We start from the raw sequence: 16,876 nt of genomic DNA on the forward strand, positions 1-16,876 counted from the left end.
TTTCATGGTTTGCTTCACCTAAGCATGCAAGGCATAGACATATTGGTAATGGTGGGGCAATAGTGGACACAACATCTTACAAGAAGACTATGATTAGTAAGGTCCCTTACTCTCCAACAAGTGACCTCCTGAAAGATGGACTTGTTATAAAATTATGTACAAAAGGTTGACTAGGATACCATGTATCTAGACAAAGAGGTCTAGGTGGTGGTTGGTATCTAAACACCATGTCCAATGTGACTAAGAGATATCCTATTGCCCAATTTCTTGTTTTTTTCCAAAGAAAGACAAGTGGATATAGCAGATTTTCCAATAGAACTTCAATTTTCCAAAGTTTAATCCTTCAAATTAGTAATAGTTACAGCATCTACATATCTATAATGTACTGATTTTCTCTAAAAAGATTCATCCCTTGGTTGATCTTGTGTAGGACTATTTTGGTCTACGTTCATTAGTAGGTGGAGGCAAATTATTGTAGGTATAATTGTTTTTCAAGTGATACTCAAACTTTGGCCATGTTTTGTGTAATGTGGTATTGTGAACTATCTAATTTTGTATTCTATCTTATCTAGTTTACAATGTAGAGCCTTTCTTTATCTATTTGGGTGACTTCTATATGTCACATGCAACTATACATTCCAATTTTTGGCTTGCTACATATTGAGTGCTATATTAATCACTTATTAGTATTACAATTTAAGCAATCTTAGGTTCCTTGAATAGTGTGATTACAACTAAACATTATAGCATGCAACATCTTGACATTATTATCAGCATAGTACTGACATCAAAATGATAACTTGATTCCATATTTGGGAAACTGATCTATTGAATACAATTGATGATTAATAGGCTATGTACATTGTAGATTTCTTGATGTGTTGTGTACAAAATATTTGATCTTCTAGTGGGTGTTTTTTAATTCTTTTCTATACAAGAACTCCGTTATGGAAAGCATTTATGGACCACCCATCCTATGATAGGCATTTTTAATCTTTACATGCTTTTTAAATTTCCTATAAAATATTACTTTTGATTAGTGCAATTGTGCAAGATATCTAAGCAAAGAAATTGGTAGGTGATTAGGTAAAAGGCCTTAGGATTGATATAATTCAAGTGCTCTCATTTAGTAATGCAATCACCCAAGATGGGACTTGCAGTCATCAATGTTATTGGGCTTCTGGTTTCTTTTTAATTGGATACCTAGTGTGATCTCCCCATAATTTTTTTAATTTTCTCTCTTGGGTTTTCTTTTTCATACAACCTTTTGTTGGTTTTGGTTATTAAATTATGTTGCAATTGTTACTATCCATTAAGGACTCAATATTGAGAAACTGATCAATATATCATATTATTAGACAAGCTTTTCTAGAACTTTGTGTTGTCCTTAATTTAATCTTGGTACCACACTTTAGCCTAGAATTGTTATACCTCTTTTTATTTTTTGAACACTTTATAACATTGGAGATCAGAGTCAAGAGGTATATCACTGTATATTTTGCATGCTATTTCTTTTCTATGTTGCATTGTAAGAGGTTGTATTCTAAAGATGTTGTCAGTCCTAATAATTGGATTATGTTTGCTCAAAAAAATATCTTTGGATTTAATGTCTAATGTAAATATGTAAAATCTTCTTAACTTTGGCTATGCTTTTATTACAGGTAAATAGGGAAATGGAGCTTACCTTTCTAAGTCATAATTTTGATGCTTGGGAGAGTTAGATTTTTGAAGGCTCAACATTGGAGGATTGTAGACTAACAAATAGTAGGGTTCCCATGATGAGTGGTTTTGTTCATATATGAGAATAAAATCCCATCCAAGCCATTGTTATTTATTTCAGCTCACTTGTTGGGAGATTTTTTCTTTCAAGATGATCTTCTAAGATTACACACTTTGGAGTGTGTAATATTACTATTCATATTAATAGGCAACCTAAAGCATAAGTAGTACCAAATTCATAACCCACACCTATGTAGATCAGTTGCATCATTAGGGAAGTATTTTTCACCAAGAGACTTCTAATCTTTGAGGATTTATAAAGAGGGTGTGTAGCACTTTTCATGCAATTTATTTTATTGTAATCATCAAGACTCTGAAGAACTTGAAGTCATAAGAATCAAACTAGTCATTAGGGTAGAGGCTTTATGTAGGACCTTCAAAAGAGATATACAAACTTTCAATCATGTTGTTTAGTGTGTATTTAACAAGAACATGAAATAAAAATCTCCTTTATCCTTAAATAATGCATTGCCTATAATGCTGATATGACTTTTCACAAATACGGTACAAAACATTCATACCTAGATTATATTAGGGCATCTTAAGAAACTCAAACCACCATGTGGATGTAGCCAAACTAAAATTATTGTTGTTCGCCTATTAATTTGATCTCTTTACCCTTTTCTCTTCATTCAATGCCACATGTCAATTACTTTTAGTGGAGTCCCTTAAACACAGATTACTTTTCAGTTGAGGATCGCTCAAGTTTTTTGTATGTAGCCTTTTGAGCTGCTTAAATTATGGAGGTATCAAGTCACAAAAATTGATGAACTTAACTACTAGTAGGACTGATCTTTTTTTTTTTGTGTGCAAGATATTGGGAGAGGTGATCAAGGCAGGAGACACACTATTAGCATTAGGGATACTGTGGCATATTTATTTCCTTCTAAATGCTACGAATTGATTGCAGGCATCAAAGCCAATACTCTAGGCAGAATGCCATTATTTCAATTCATTGCCACAATGAACTTGGTCTTGCAATTTCCAATACCTTGGCTATAATATTCCCTTTCTATCCTTCTCACTACTTTCATTATCTATAAATTTGTGGTATTGAGTGTTAAGTTTATGAGTTCTCATGATGTGAATCACAGGGCACACTTGCAGGATCTAGGTGAGTTAGAGGTGACTATTAATGGCATCAGAGGAAGAGTTGGAAATGCTTCACTTGAAGAGGTGATAAAAATATTCATGAGAACATTTAGAGAGTACATTTTAAATTTCAACTTCTTTGGATTGCTTAAATTCTTTCCACTCACAAACATATTCACAATTTTCTCATTTACACCATTTTTTCTCAGTAAAGCTTGGTTTTTTCTATTAAGTTGACTTATATGCCATATGAGCCAAGCCACATATAGGCACCCACGTTCATGTAGCTTAACCTTGTTGCATATATGGGCTATCTAATAGTGCTAAGAGTAATTTGAATGTGCATCTCATTCAAACGTTATCTCTTATCATTATAAACATGCCTTAACACATACTGGTCTACTTTTTGACTTGTAGAGGTGAAAAACACTTTTTTTTAAAGATAGTAAAACTACCCTTCAACATTTCTATTGATTTGAATCTAGTTTACTCTTGCAAGAGTAGTCCATTCTACCCATTGCATAAATCTCATAGAAGATAGGTTGTTAGTTACTATCCTTTGAGAATTGTTTAGTTTTTTAGTTTTTATCTTTTCTACTTATTTATGCAGGTAAAGTTTGATTTTTTTTTTTAGGTAAGTTCTATTTCATGTGGGCCTATTGATAGGTGATGTTTGGATTCAAATTTAAGGTCTATTCATGGGTTCCATGCCCATGTAGCATAGACTTTTTGCATGTATGTGGTTGTGGGTCCTTGAATTGTAGTGAGGGTAATTTGAACTTGGTCTCTTATAAGATTTCATATTTTACTATAGCAAGCTAGCCCTTGAATTAATTTAGTTGCATCTGTATCACTCACATAATTGATGCTGCCCTAGCATAAATGTCATTTTGTTCCATGTTGTATTAAGCAATTGTTTCTTATCCAAGCCATTTAATTTGTAACCTTTATAAATTTCTACAAAGATAAAGTTGGGGCAGGAGAATTTTTCTTCTCAAAGGTGTCATTTGATTGTAAAGCATCCATTTCATTATCTATTTAACTAGATATGTCTTGTTTGTGGAACAGATAATGGAATGCACACTTTACAATTAGAGGACACCTTTGAGAAGAATTTTTTTCCTACTCCAACTTTATCTTTGCAGAGATTTAAAAGGTTGCAAATTAAATGGCTTAGATAATAAATAATTTCTTGATACACCACAAAAAGAATTTGACCAAACATTGGTGGAAATTTCAACCAATTCTTGATAGTTCTCTACCAAGAATTGGTCAAAATTTCCACCAATTATAAAAAAATTCAACCAAACACTGGTGGAAAATTTGACCAATTCTTGATAGTTTTCTACCAAGAATTGGTCAAAATTTCCACCAATTCTACTAAAAATTGACCAAACATTGGTGGAAATTTCAACCAACAATTACAAATCAGAGCTAGCAAAAATTAAAATTTATTGATGAATGTATTGGTCAAAATTTTGACCAAATTGCAAGCTGGTCAAAATTTGATGAGAAAAATTACCATAAATTGCTTGGTCAAAATTTCAACCAACTTGGGTCAAAATTTTGACATAAATTTATTAAAAATTGAGTCCAAATTTACTAATGTTATCAGCTTCAACATGGTTGGTTCTAATGAGAACTTGATAGAACTCTTTGCTATACTCTTGAATAGATTTTCCCGCTTGCTTCAAACCTTGCATCTTCTTCAATAGATCAAGCTCATAATCCATGAGGATGAATTGTCTCTTTAGTTTAGCTATCATCTAATCCCATTTGGTGATTTTGTCCTTTCCTTTCCTATTTCACTCCAATTGAACCTCCTGCCACTAGATCTTTGCATGTCCCTCCATTTTGCCTTCATAAACTTGACCCTATTCAAATACTCAATATCTTCATACTCAAAGTACTCCTCGAGTTCATTGATCTAATAAATTAGCTCCTCTATGTTAAGACTTTCCAAAAATATGGGAACCTCAAAATTAGGTCTTCTTGTAATCTTTGAGGTGGCCCTACAAAGCCTCTATTCCTTTGGATTTAGAACTACCTCTACTTCAGCATTTTCTTCTACTTTGTCCTCATCCTCTCTTTCATCTCTTACAAGAAGATTCATTCCTCTATGAATTTGTTCTTCCAATTATTTTATTTTTCTTTGGAGGGCTCTAAATCTCTTAGTTGTAACACCTACAACTCTTCCACCATGCTCTCTTCATGGAGGCATTTTTGTACTTTTGCTAAAACCCTAGTGCAAACTGCCTCACAATCGGTGGCCTATCTACATGCTTAGACTAAACTATAGTCCTAGTGCAAATTTTTTCATAGTTGGTGATCTATCCACACACTTGAGAACTCTAGCTCTAATACCACTTGATGAAGGGTGATCCCCTTAAAACCATAAACCATAACAAAAAACAAAGAAATAATAGAAAGTACAAGAAAAATATATGGACTTCTTATTTGCATTGTAAATGTGAAATTAAAGAATTCACAAGTGCAATATGCTAACCCACATGGGTACCTTCATTACAATAATTTGAAAGACAAGCTACGAACTACAACCTAGAGTTGTTCTAGAACATGTTCAAACCTTTCTTAAATAGGAAATTTTATGCTACTTTGGAAGGTTCTTGACGATTAAATTTAATACCTAGGGTTGACAAACCCTAACAATACACACAGAGTTAGCCAAATACATTTTTGACAATTATTTTAGATACTTTAGTTAGCCCAACTTCCAAAGGCCATGTCTCTTGAACCATTGCTCTAATTGGCTATTATGACCACTTTTTTAAAATGCTAGCTCTTGATCTATAGGCTCAAAATGGTGCAATCACCCTTCTGTCGAGTTTTTAGACCTGATCTGAGCACTCTAAGGCCTCCAATGATGAGCTTGAAGATTTTTTTGCAAATTTTTCCACCAAAAATCTACAGTAACTTCTTTGATACTTAAGCTAGAGAAATGAGATTTGTATGGTAGGCTTATAACTATAAAATGAACCTTCATGTAAAAAATGAGAAAATTCTAAGCTTATATGAAAAAATTACTTAAAATAGCAAGCTCCCACAAATAGTAACCACCTTGTCTACTTGTCCTTATTAAAATAGAAAAGATTGAAAAGAAAATATTTTTGGGTGATGTAAAATTACTTTTACACCTAGGATGCTCCTACATAAAATATCTACCATTTCAAGCACATTAGGTAGATCAAACAAAAAGGTTTAGGATAGGATTTGGATCTAGAATCCAATGCTAGAAATAATGTCCAAATTTTAAGGCAAGGAGACAGTGGGTGTGTTATAAACCTGATTGTCTACCTTAGTCATTTTTTAGGAAATTTTTAGGTAGAAAGAGGATAAGATAGTCTATAATTTTAAATAATGATTGTTTATTGATTAAAAACTTCTTATAATCCTAGGCAAGGTCTAGGATTAAAGTTTAGTAAAGTTTGGAGAATTTGACAACTTTTGAAAAAAGTTGTCAAAATTGTCAATGTTGCGTAATGCAAGTTTTGAATCCCAACATTCACAACCACATTTATTGGTTGGAACTATTCAAGAATGACATAAATAATGTTGAGAAACCTTTCTCAACAAAATAGAAGAATCTATTGTAATCATTGTTTCAAATTAGTAACATTTTGTTGTTTTCCTATTAAAACTGCCTGAGAAACTACTTGAACAAAATTATATGGACTTACACACAACTTTGAAGAATTGGAAAAGTTGAAGAATGTTTTTATGAAAATTTTTTAAGTGGTTTGAGGTATTGAAGTCATATTTGTTAAAAGGAATTGATTTTTCATTACTTGTTGGTCACAAGGAAGCTTAAACTAGGGTTTTGAGAGAAAAATTCTCTTTCTTAGAGATTCCACCATGAGAAAAAGATAAGCCTCCATGGAAAGAAGGGGGAGAGGATGTAGATTAATATTATTTGGGTCTTAGAACAAGAAGTAGAAGATGTTGGGAGAAAATACTAAACCCTCTAGACAAGCATCTAAATGTGACTATCTAGTTTTGGGTTTTTGAGGCACAACTTAGCCTAGGGGTGGAATAGAACCATAGGAACTAGTACTTAGATGTTTTAACATGTCCTTGAGGTATTTCAATAGTATTTTCTGGAGAACTTTTTAATTTCTTGTACTTTCTTTGGAAAAGAGACCTAATTAGCTTTATTAGGCCTAGGAGAGTTTTGCAAACAACTTGAGTTGGGAGATTGGTCAAGAGTCCTCACTTGGTGGGGTTGTTAATTTAAGGATTGGAGTGTTTGAATATGTCTCAGACTTTTAATTTGATCTAATAGTCTAAGGAGAGTGGGTACTGGGAATCATATACTAGATTTTGTTCTTGTATGGTTGTGAAACATATGTGAAACTATAAGGGACACACCTTGGGTATATAGAGGGGGATTCTACTCCAAGTGGTATTAGGGAAACTTAGTAGATCTTTGAAGAAATAAAATTTACAACCATGTTTGATGGTGGAGAAGAAAATAAAAATGAACTTCCTAGAAGAATGACAAATGTTGAACTACTAAGAGTTGTGAAACAACATGATGCTAAGAGGACGAAAATGAAGAGAGAAATGGAAAAACTAAAAGAGAAAGTTAAGAAATGATTAAGTGGTAACTCTAAGAATGAGAAGGAGGGGAGTGATGAAGAAACACCTTGGTAGGATCCCTACAAAGTAGAGGTTGTTCATTAAGACTTTGAAATCCATGGTGAGAAGGACCATGGACACTAAACTTGATCTTCCTATCTACAATGAGAAGATGGATCCAAAAGAAGTGATGAATTGTATTGATGCACTCACTAGTTTCTTTGACTATAAGGAAATACCATAGCATCAAAAAGTGAAAATAAAAAAATCTAAGTTAAAGGGGTCTACCTTAACTTGGTGGAACTCCACTCAAGTAGAAAGGGTGAAGATGGAAAAAAACTAGATCAACACATAGAAGAAAATGGTACCTTGATAAAGTAAGGCTATGTACCTGAGGACTATGAGATTGTACATGACAAAAAGAGGTATAATCTAAGAAAAAATGAGATGGATGTCTCTAGTTACACTAAAGAGTTCCACAAACTCACTATGAAGTCTAAATTGGTGGAGCCTAGGTATATGAAAGGGTTGAGGATGAATATCCAAGAAAAAATGAGTTTGTGTTCTCCTAAGATAGTCCAAAAATTCTCTCAGATTACACTAAAGGTAAAGAAAATATTAAGAGGAAACAAGACCAAGGAGGGAAAGGAAGAAATATGAGAGATTTTGAAAATAGAGGAAGAGGAACAAGTGATGGAAAAGGAAAAACTCCTAGAGACTATGGGGAGACCAGTCAAGAGAATTCCTATAGTGATAAAAATTCATGAGGATCCTATATGGGAAGAAGAGGAGACTCAAGAAGAAGATTTGGAGGAAGATCATCAGGACCTCCAAGACATTATAGATGTAACTAACTAGGGCACTTGGCATCTAAGTGTCTTGAAAAGGCTAAGAATCAGACTGGTAAGAGAGAAAACATAGTTAGGCAAGAGGATAGTCAAGAAGAGGAAAACCAAGGATCTTATGCAACACCTAAAAAGGGAGAATCCCTTATGATGAGAAGGACACTTTTGAATGCACCAAGCACCCATGAACCACCTCAAAGGAAGAAGTTTTTCATTATCACATGCAAGTGTGGGGACAAAGTTTGTAGGATGTGCATTGACAATCCAAATCTACTGATAACTTAGTATCTAAGGAGGTGGTAATGAAGTTAAAATTGATGAGGGTACTTTATCCAAACCCTTATAAGGTGTATTGGCTCAAAAAGAAGTAGCAAACCATCATAGAGGAGAAAGCTTGGGTAGAATTACAAATTGGAAACACAAGGACAAGGTTCTATGTGATGTTGTACCAATGGATGCCTATCATTTACTATTAGGGAGACCATGGAAATATGATGTGGAGGAATACAATGATGGTAAGTTCAACACTTAAATCATCAACCATAGAGGTGAAAAGGTAACTCTCTTACCCTTACCAAATTCTATAGAAGAGCAAAAGGACCCAAAAAAATATTTAGATGGAAAATAATTTCTAGAAGTTGTAAAATAGGAAAAGGTTTCATGCTATGCTCTAGTAATTTTTCCTAAGGATGACATACCTAATAATGTTGTGAAGGAAGTGAATCCCTTAAGACATGTAGGTCCTAAGGATGTTTTAGACCTATTGGACTATTATAAGGACATTGTCAGCAAAGAATTTCCAAGTGAATTGCCCCCAATAAGAGATATAAGTCATAACATAGATCTGATCCTAGGATTAAAATTTCCTAAAAATGCTTCATATAAGTTAACCCTAGATAGAAATCAGGAGATGGAAAGATAGATATAAGAACTCCTAGATAAAGGATTAATCTCAATGAGCCTCAATCCTTGTGCAGTACCTACCCTCTTGGCACCCAATAACGAAGGCACATGGAGATTTTGCACTTAGTCTAGAGAAATAAATAGAATCACTATTAGGTATAGATTCCCTATTCCTAGATAGACCTAAAAAGTGGTTATCACCAAATAAGGATTAGGAATGGTGATGAATGGAAAACTATCTTTAAAACCAATGAAGGCTTGTATAAATGAAGAGTGATGCCTTTTGGCCTATCTAATGCTCCTATCACATTCATGAGACTAATGAATGAGGTGGTAAAGCCATTCCTTGGAAATTTTTTCATAGTATACCTTGATGAAATCCTTATTCTTAGTAGAAGTAAGGAGGAACATAAAAAAATCTTAACTTGGGTTAAAGAGATTGCATGAAGAAAAGATTTTTATAAGCTTAGACAAGTGTTTTTTTATGTAGGGAGAACTTATTTATTTGGGATTTGTGGTCTTCGAAGGTAAAATAAAAATGGATTTTGAGAAGGTGGAAGCCATCTTGAGTTGGCTTTCCCCTAGGACCATGACTGAAGTTAGAATATTTTATGGGCTTGCTTCTTTCTATAGAAGGCTCATCAGAGGTTTCAATTAGTTGTATGCTCCTATCCTTGAGACAATCAAGGGTGGGTAGAAGTGCAAGTTTGTGTGGAACAAGGATGCAGAGGATGCCTTCTAAATACTAAAGAAGAAGGTAATGGAGAATCTTATCTAGTGTTTCTTGATTTTCAAAAAATCTTTACTATTGAATTTGATGCTTCTAACTTGGCTATGGGGGTTGTCTTGAGTCAAGAAGGGAGGCCAATAGCCTTTTTTAGTGAGAAACTAAATGAAGATAATAGGAAATGCTCCTCTTATGACTTGCAACTATATGCCTTAGTCTAGACATTGAAAAAATGGAGGCACTACCTCCTTCCAATAGAATTTTTTGTTTTCACGGACAACCAAGCCTTAAGTTTCTTGAATACCCAGGAGAAACTAAACCACAAACACATGAAATGGGTAGAATCCATTCAAGCCTACACCTTTTCAATAAAACACAAGAAGGGAGTTGCCAATAAGGTGGTTGATGCACTAAGTAGGAGGAATCTAGTTGTGCAATAAATCCAACTCCAAAGTGTAGGGATCAATGCTCTGAAAGGCATGTATAAGGATGGTAATGATTTTAAAGACATCTATAAGGTGTGCTCTAACTTCTTTAAGGCATATCACTAAATATGCTGACTACTTGATTCAAAATGAGCTACTATTCAAGGGGCATCAACTTTGAATTGCCTTCTACTATTTTCCAAAACTTCAAACTAAAGTGAGGAAGGTTGTGGAAACATTTACAATTTGTCAGAGGGCCAAGGGTACATCCACTAATGTAGGACTATACCAACCTTTTCCTATTCCTACAAGACCTTGGGAGAGTTGCAGCATGGACTATGATCGAATTGCCTAGATCATAGAAGGGAAATGATAGCATATATGTTGTAGTGGACAGATTTAGTAAAATGGCCCACTTCATCCCTTGTAGAATCACCAATAATGCATTAGCAATTGAAAATTTGTTCTTTAAGGAGATTGTCAGAAAAAGATGTGAAATTTATTAGTCACTTTTGGAGCACCTTATGGAAGAAATTGGGAACTAATTTGAGTTTAAGCTCTGTTTACCATCCAAATAGATGGGTAGATAGAAGTGGTTGTCAAGTTTCTTGGAAACCTACTTAAATGCTTGACAAAGAAGTATGGAGACAAGTGGGAGTTAGTCCCACCACAAGTAGAGTTTGCATTTAATGACTCTATCAACAAAAGCACAAGGAAGAGCCCTTTTCAAATACTATATGGGAAGAATCCAAGAGGTATCCAAGAACTTAGGGAACTACCTTCCAACACTCCAATCAATTCTCATGAAGATGAGTTTACAGAAAGCATGAAGGAGATTCATGAGTCAGTAAGGTTGACACTTAAGAAGAATCTAAAGAAGTATAAGTAGGCTAAGGAAAAACATAAAAGAGATGTTTAGTTATAGGTTGGAGACTTGTTTTGGGAATACTTGAAGAAGAAGAGGTTACCAAAGGGCAAGCATACCAAACTACTTGTAAAGAAAGTAGAACCTTGTAAGATATTGAAGAAGCATGGAATGAATTCTTATAAAATAGAGTTTCCCTTACACCTTGGTATCTCTCTCATATTTAATATTTATGATCTAACCCCATATAAAGGTGATGTGAACGCAAATTCAAAATTTGAGCTTGAAGAACTAGAAGAAGATGTTGCAGGGATACCAACCCATGAACAAAGAAAACTTGACAAGATTTTGGACACCAAGGTCATCAGAAAAACCAGCAAAGCATACAAGAAGTATCTGGTTCAATTTCAAGGAAGTCCCAAGGAGGATTCTGTATTGATGGATGAACAAAAGATCTAGAAGCATGACCTAAGTTTACAAGAGCTTATCTCAAGAGGACTTGACATTAGTGCACCTTGGAGGTATGGTGCAAGAGCATTTCTAATATCTGCCATTGCAAGCACATCAAGAGGATCAAACACAAAGGGTTAGTATAAGATTTATATCTAGAATCCAATGCTAGAAATAATGTCCAAATTGTAAGGAAAGGATACATTAGGTGTGTTATAAACCTAATTATCTACCTTAGTAATTTTATGGGAAATTTCTAGGTAGAATGAGGATAAGATAGTATACAAGGTTAAATAATGATTTTTTATTGATTAAAACCTTCTTAAAATCCTAAGTAGGGTCTAGGATTAATGTCTAGTGAAGTTTGGAGACATTTGACAACATTTAAAAAAAGTTGTCAATGTTGCATAATGCAACTTTTGTGCAAAAATGCAAATTTTGAATCTATAAGAATTTTCCTTAGGGAAAAATTCACCCAAGGCCAAGAAACTCAAGAACAAGCACAATAGTAGACCAAAAGAGTATGATCGGAGTAATAATATGATATTCAATTCAATGTGAAAGTACACTAGGAATGCCTATATATACAAGCCTCTGATATGCTTCTAGAATGCCTGGAAATAAGCATACTGATAAGTCTTACAACCAAGCACATGTCCACCAAAAGTGGATTATCCTCTATTAAGCATAGATGTAAGTGCAATGTTGAGAGGATAAGACTAAAAATGTGTGGCACATAAAATTATGTTGTAGAGACTATGTGCTAAAATAGGAGTGCTAATAATTGTGTTGTCTACATGACAACTTAGTTAATTATGCAAAATATAGTATTGTAGATACCATGTGCTGAATTAGATTTTCTTACTCCAATGCTGACAACATGACAACTCATAAGAGTATGCAAACTCCTAAGTGTCTCACCTAAGAAATAATAAAATAATGCATTGACCTAAGTAAACTTAAGTAAAGTGTAAATAGTGAATAATTATTTACACCAACACCCCCTCTTAAGTGCAACTTAGGGGAATGCAGTTAAGCTTACAAAAGGTAGGATGAAATGAAAGATGGGTCCTTGCTACTAGTCCATGTTAGGTACCCATGAAAAAAATGCAATGCAATCTCTTATAAAGTGGAGAAAGAGGGAAAACCTTATGGGAAAAACCCTCCCCCAAAAAGATAGATGAAAAATCAAGATACATGGATGGATGGAGAAATCAAGACCCCCCTCCCCTTATGACATACATCAAGTATATAAAATAGAGTAATATGAGAAGGACAAAAGCCCATAAGAGGAAAAAGTTACCCCCATAAAAGAGAAGAAGAAGAGAGACAAGGTAGTCTCCTCCCCCCCTAATGTAGAGTGTCAATTAGTGATAGCTACTCCTAGGTAGAAGTTGGTTTATGAGTGCTGAATAATGTTCCTCCCCTTTGGAAGAAACAATGCTTGAGGTAAAAATGAGATGCTTTCTCTATGTGTATAAAGAATCCCAAAGATAAATGGTGTTTCTAAAACCTATTCAACTATCCCTATGTTGTTACTAACTCTCACCCCTTCCAATGCTATTGAAAAGAATAATGTCAAATCTAGCAAGGATGGATGTAGAACCTACCCCAAAGAACCAGCTATCTCCTCAAATGATAAAGAGTCCTCCTACAACTACTATACATAAGAATCCACAATCATATCAACTTGTGAAGATTAATCATGTAGAGAATGGATAGGAGGGTCAGAGTGAGCCCTCATGGAAACTAAAGAAGAGTCTTCTTCATCAAAGAGAAGATGTATATCATCAATGATGTCTCCCAAATATACTATGTGTGACTCCACAAGAAAACTTGAAATATTTTTCAAGAAGTCATCAACTCATGCTAGAGTTGGAAGACTAGGCGTATGCTATTGTGTTGGACCTATCACTATGGCTATATATGCATATGGAATGTGCTGATGATGTGACCACAAACTGCAACTATCCATAGGATCTCATATATCTAAATCTTTTGAATCACTATCACTGGTGTCACTATCAATTTCCACAATGTATGAAGTACAGAGAGGATTAGAGGATAAGCTAGGTGAACTTTCCTCAAAGTGAACATTCCTCTATATGAAAATCTCATGTGTCTCAGGATCCATAAATTTGTATGCCTTAACACTATCTTCATATCCGATGAAAGTACAAGGCCATGGTGGTGGTGCCTTGCATCTCCTAAAAGATATATTTTCCCATGCTAGACAACCATAGACTCCAAAGTATCTCACAACTAGTTTTCTACCACACCATGCCTCAAAAGGAGTCTTTTCTTTTAAGGCATTATGAGGCAACCTATTAAGTATGTGATTGGCAATGATTATAGCTTCAAATTCAAGTTTAGGATCAAGTGACTTGGCTTATATTATGCAACTTTCCATAGACTTAAGAGTTTGTATCCTTAGTGTTGCAACATCTATCTTATGCAGACTGAATGCTAGTGGTTTCTGAAAATCAATACCCTCAAGTTTGCAAAAGGCTTTTAAGTCTTGTGTTCACATATCTACTTTCATTGTCCATCCTAAGAAATTTGATGACTTTCCATAATTGTTGTTCAACATGACTCTTGAAGGCTAGAGACTTATCCATGACTTCATTCTTATGATCAAGAAAGTACGCCCATGTGTAGTGTGAAAAGTCATCAATGAAAGAGAGGATATAGTGACCCTAGCTGACTAATGTCACTACAAAAGGACCTAATAGTACCATGTTAACCAACTAAAGAACAATTGGTGCTCTTGAAGAATTCCCTTTATCAAACTTCTCCTCTAGATGCATATCCACTAAACATGTTGAACATTCACCCTTGTAAGAGTTGATTGCAGGTAGAGCTTTGACCATGTTGTTTGAGAAAATTTGGTGAAGATAGTAGAAGACAAGATGACCATACCACTCATACCATAATGTACTTTGTGAATGAGATTGAGTTAACAAGGCATATGAAGGAGACTTGGGCACAAAGTGGGAGAAAGAATACAACCTTGTGTCATGATTAATTTTACCCATTGTAACCAATGAATCATCTTTGAGAGTGCACACCATTACTAAATCTAGAAGGAACTCAACTTTATTGCCATCTCCATAGTGACTGATTTGGTAAATTAAGAGGAGATTAGAGCTAAGGTTAGGAACATAGAGAAGATCTTTGAACTCTCCATTTTCCATCTCTACATGTCCTTTCCCTTCAACATCCATTTTTGTATTATCTCCTACAAAGATGTGTGGTACCTCAGAATGAAGAAAAGTCTCCTTTTGAAGAACCCATATGATATTTGACACCAAAGTCAAGAATCCATTTGGTTGAAGAACTTGAGTTTTCGATAAGTTTTTCCCCTTTGCCCTTTGAATCTAAAGATGAAGATCCTTTCTCCTTATAATAATTAGGCAATGGAACATTGTGCTTCTTCATGATAGTTGTCAACTTGTCAATCTTTTTATGATAACACTCACGTTCATCATTACCCAACTTCTTGCAATAAGCACACTTTTTCTTCTCCTTATTAGTGTTCCCCTTCTTGTTTGAACTCGAGAAAGACTTACCTTGTTGATTTGATAGTGGTTTTGTCTTTTCTGTATCCTGTTGTGTGTTATTTTTCCACTTCTTATTCTTTCCTTTTCTTTTATTTGAAGTTTGACCAACTGAATTTTGAGAACCCTCATTATTGGCCACCAATGGCTTAGACTTGGCCAAATTGAGAATCCCCATTGATTGCAACTTCTTTTCTTCATCATCCAATAGTTGAACATAATGATCAAAAGTGACTTTCTAATAAGAAGCCCCTAATGTAGTCTTTGTGATGTTATAAGAAGAAACAAATGTGGAGTACACATATGGTAGCTTATTATGAATGAGATAGATTAACCTATCATCTATAATAGGATTACCACTATCATCAAGCTTTGTTCTTAATTCATTCACTTTAATGATGAAATCATGTATAGAATCAAATGTTTTAGGATTGAGGGAGACAAGCTCATTTTCAATTTTGTAAACATCCTCCTTAGACACTTTACCATATAGGTTTTTGAGAGCATCCCAAGCATCCCTATATGACTTATACTTCTTGTTCTAATAGAGGATTTTGTCTTCAAATCCCAACATAATATCACCTAGTGCTTTCCTATCTACAGATTCCCAAGCATTAATTTCACTTTTAGATACTTGATCACTTGTTGGTTTAGGAAGGGTACCATCAACATATTGAGAAACTTCATTATGCACTAATTGACACCAAATTTTAATGCACCATGTAGCATAGTTATGTGGTGTTAATTTTGGAAACTTAAAATTTCCCATGATGCAATAAATGAAAGAAAACAATAGGAAAAGAGGAACACAACACCAAGAAACACCTCTCCTTTTCACTCAATTGAGAACCCTAAAGAGATGCTTTTGGTACTTTATCCTTAGTACACTTATAATGGTAACTTGCCAATTTTGGCCTTAGTGGACTTCTAATTTTTCCTTTTTACAACCTCCTTATAGAGTACAAATCTAAAACTTTATAATGTACAACCATTTTGAAGCAATACAAAGCAAAGAAAGGACGTATTTTTGAAAGTGATATTTTTGTTCACACAAGCCTATAATCTAATTGTAGATCTAGAAAGTAGATGAAAAATAATGCATTTCAACAAAAATAAAACCTTATTTCGAGTCCACATGAGCCCAAACAGAGTAATTGAACTTGCAAAATGTAGGATTGGACAAGTATAGTTGCCAAAAGATGCAATTTCTAACAAATTTGTGCACCAAAACTAGAAAAGAATTGCACCACTAAAATTTTTAGGAAATTCTATCCAAAATCAAAACAAAATACACCCAATTTGGAGCTCAGATGACTAACATATGGCCTCCCAAAGTCAAAAATAAATTTGGAGAAGGGTTTGATTAGCAAATAGTGAGGTTAAATTTGACAGTAAAATGGTCATTGTAGCATTTCAAATTTTCCTAGAAATTATCATTAGACAGCTATCAAATTTAAGATAGGAAAATGATGACATTAGCAAAAAATTGCCTAGGAGACATGGTAGTGTATGGATATGGTGACGTCATTACATATGGATCCAACATAGCATACGACATGCACAAGTGAACTATACAGAAGCCTTGTTGGAAAAGCTAACTTTTCTTCATCCACATGGAGTGTAGTCGATGGCTTATT

The sequence above is a fragment of the Cupressus sempervirens genome, chromosome 9, assembly GCF_028749045.1.
Source record: "Cupressus sempervirens isolate cs-2001-9-10 chromosome 9, ASM2874904v1, whole genome shotgun sequence".
Lineage (NCBI taxonomy): Eukaryota > Viridiplantae > Streptophyta > Pinopsida > Cupressales > Cupressaceae > Cupressus > Cupressus sempervirens.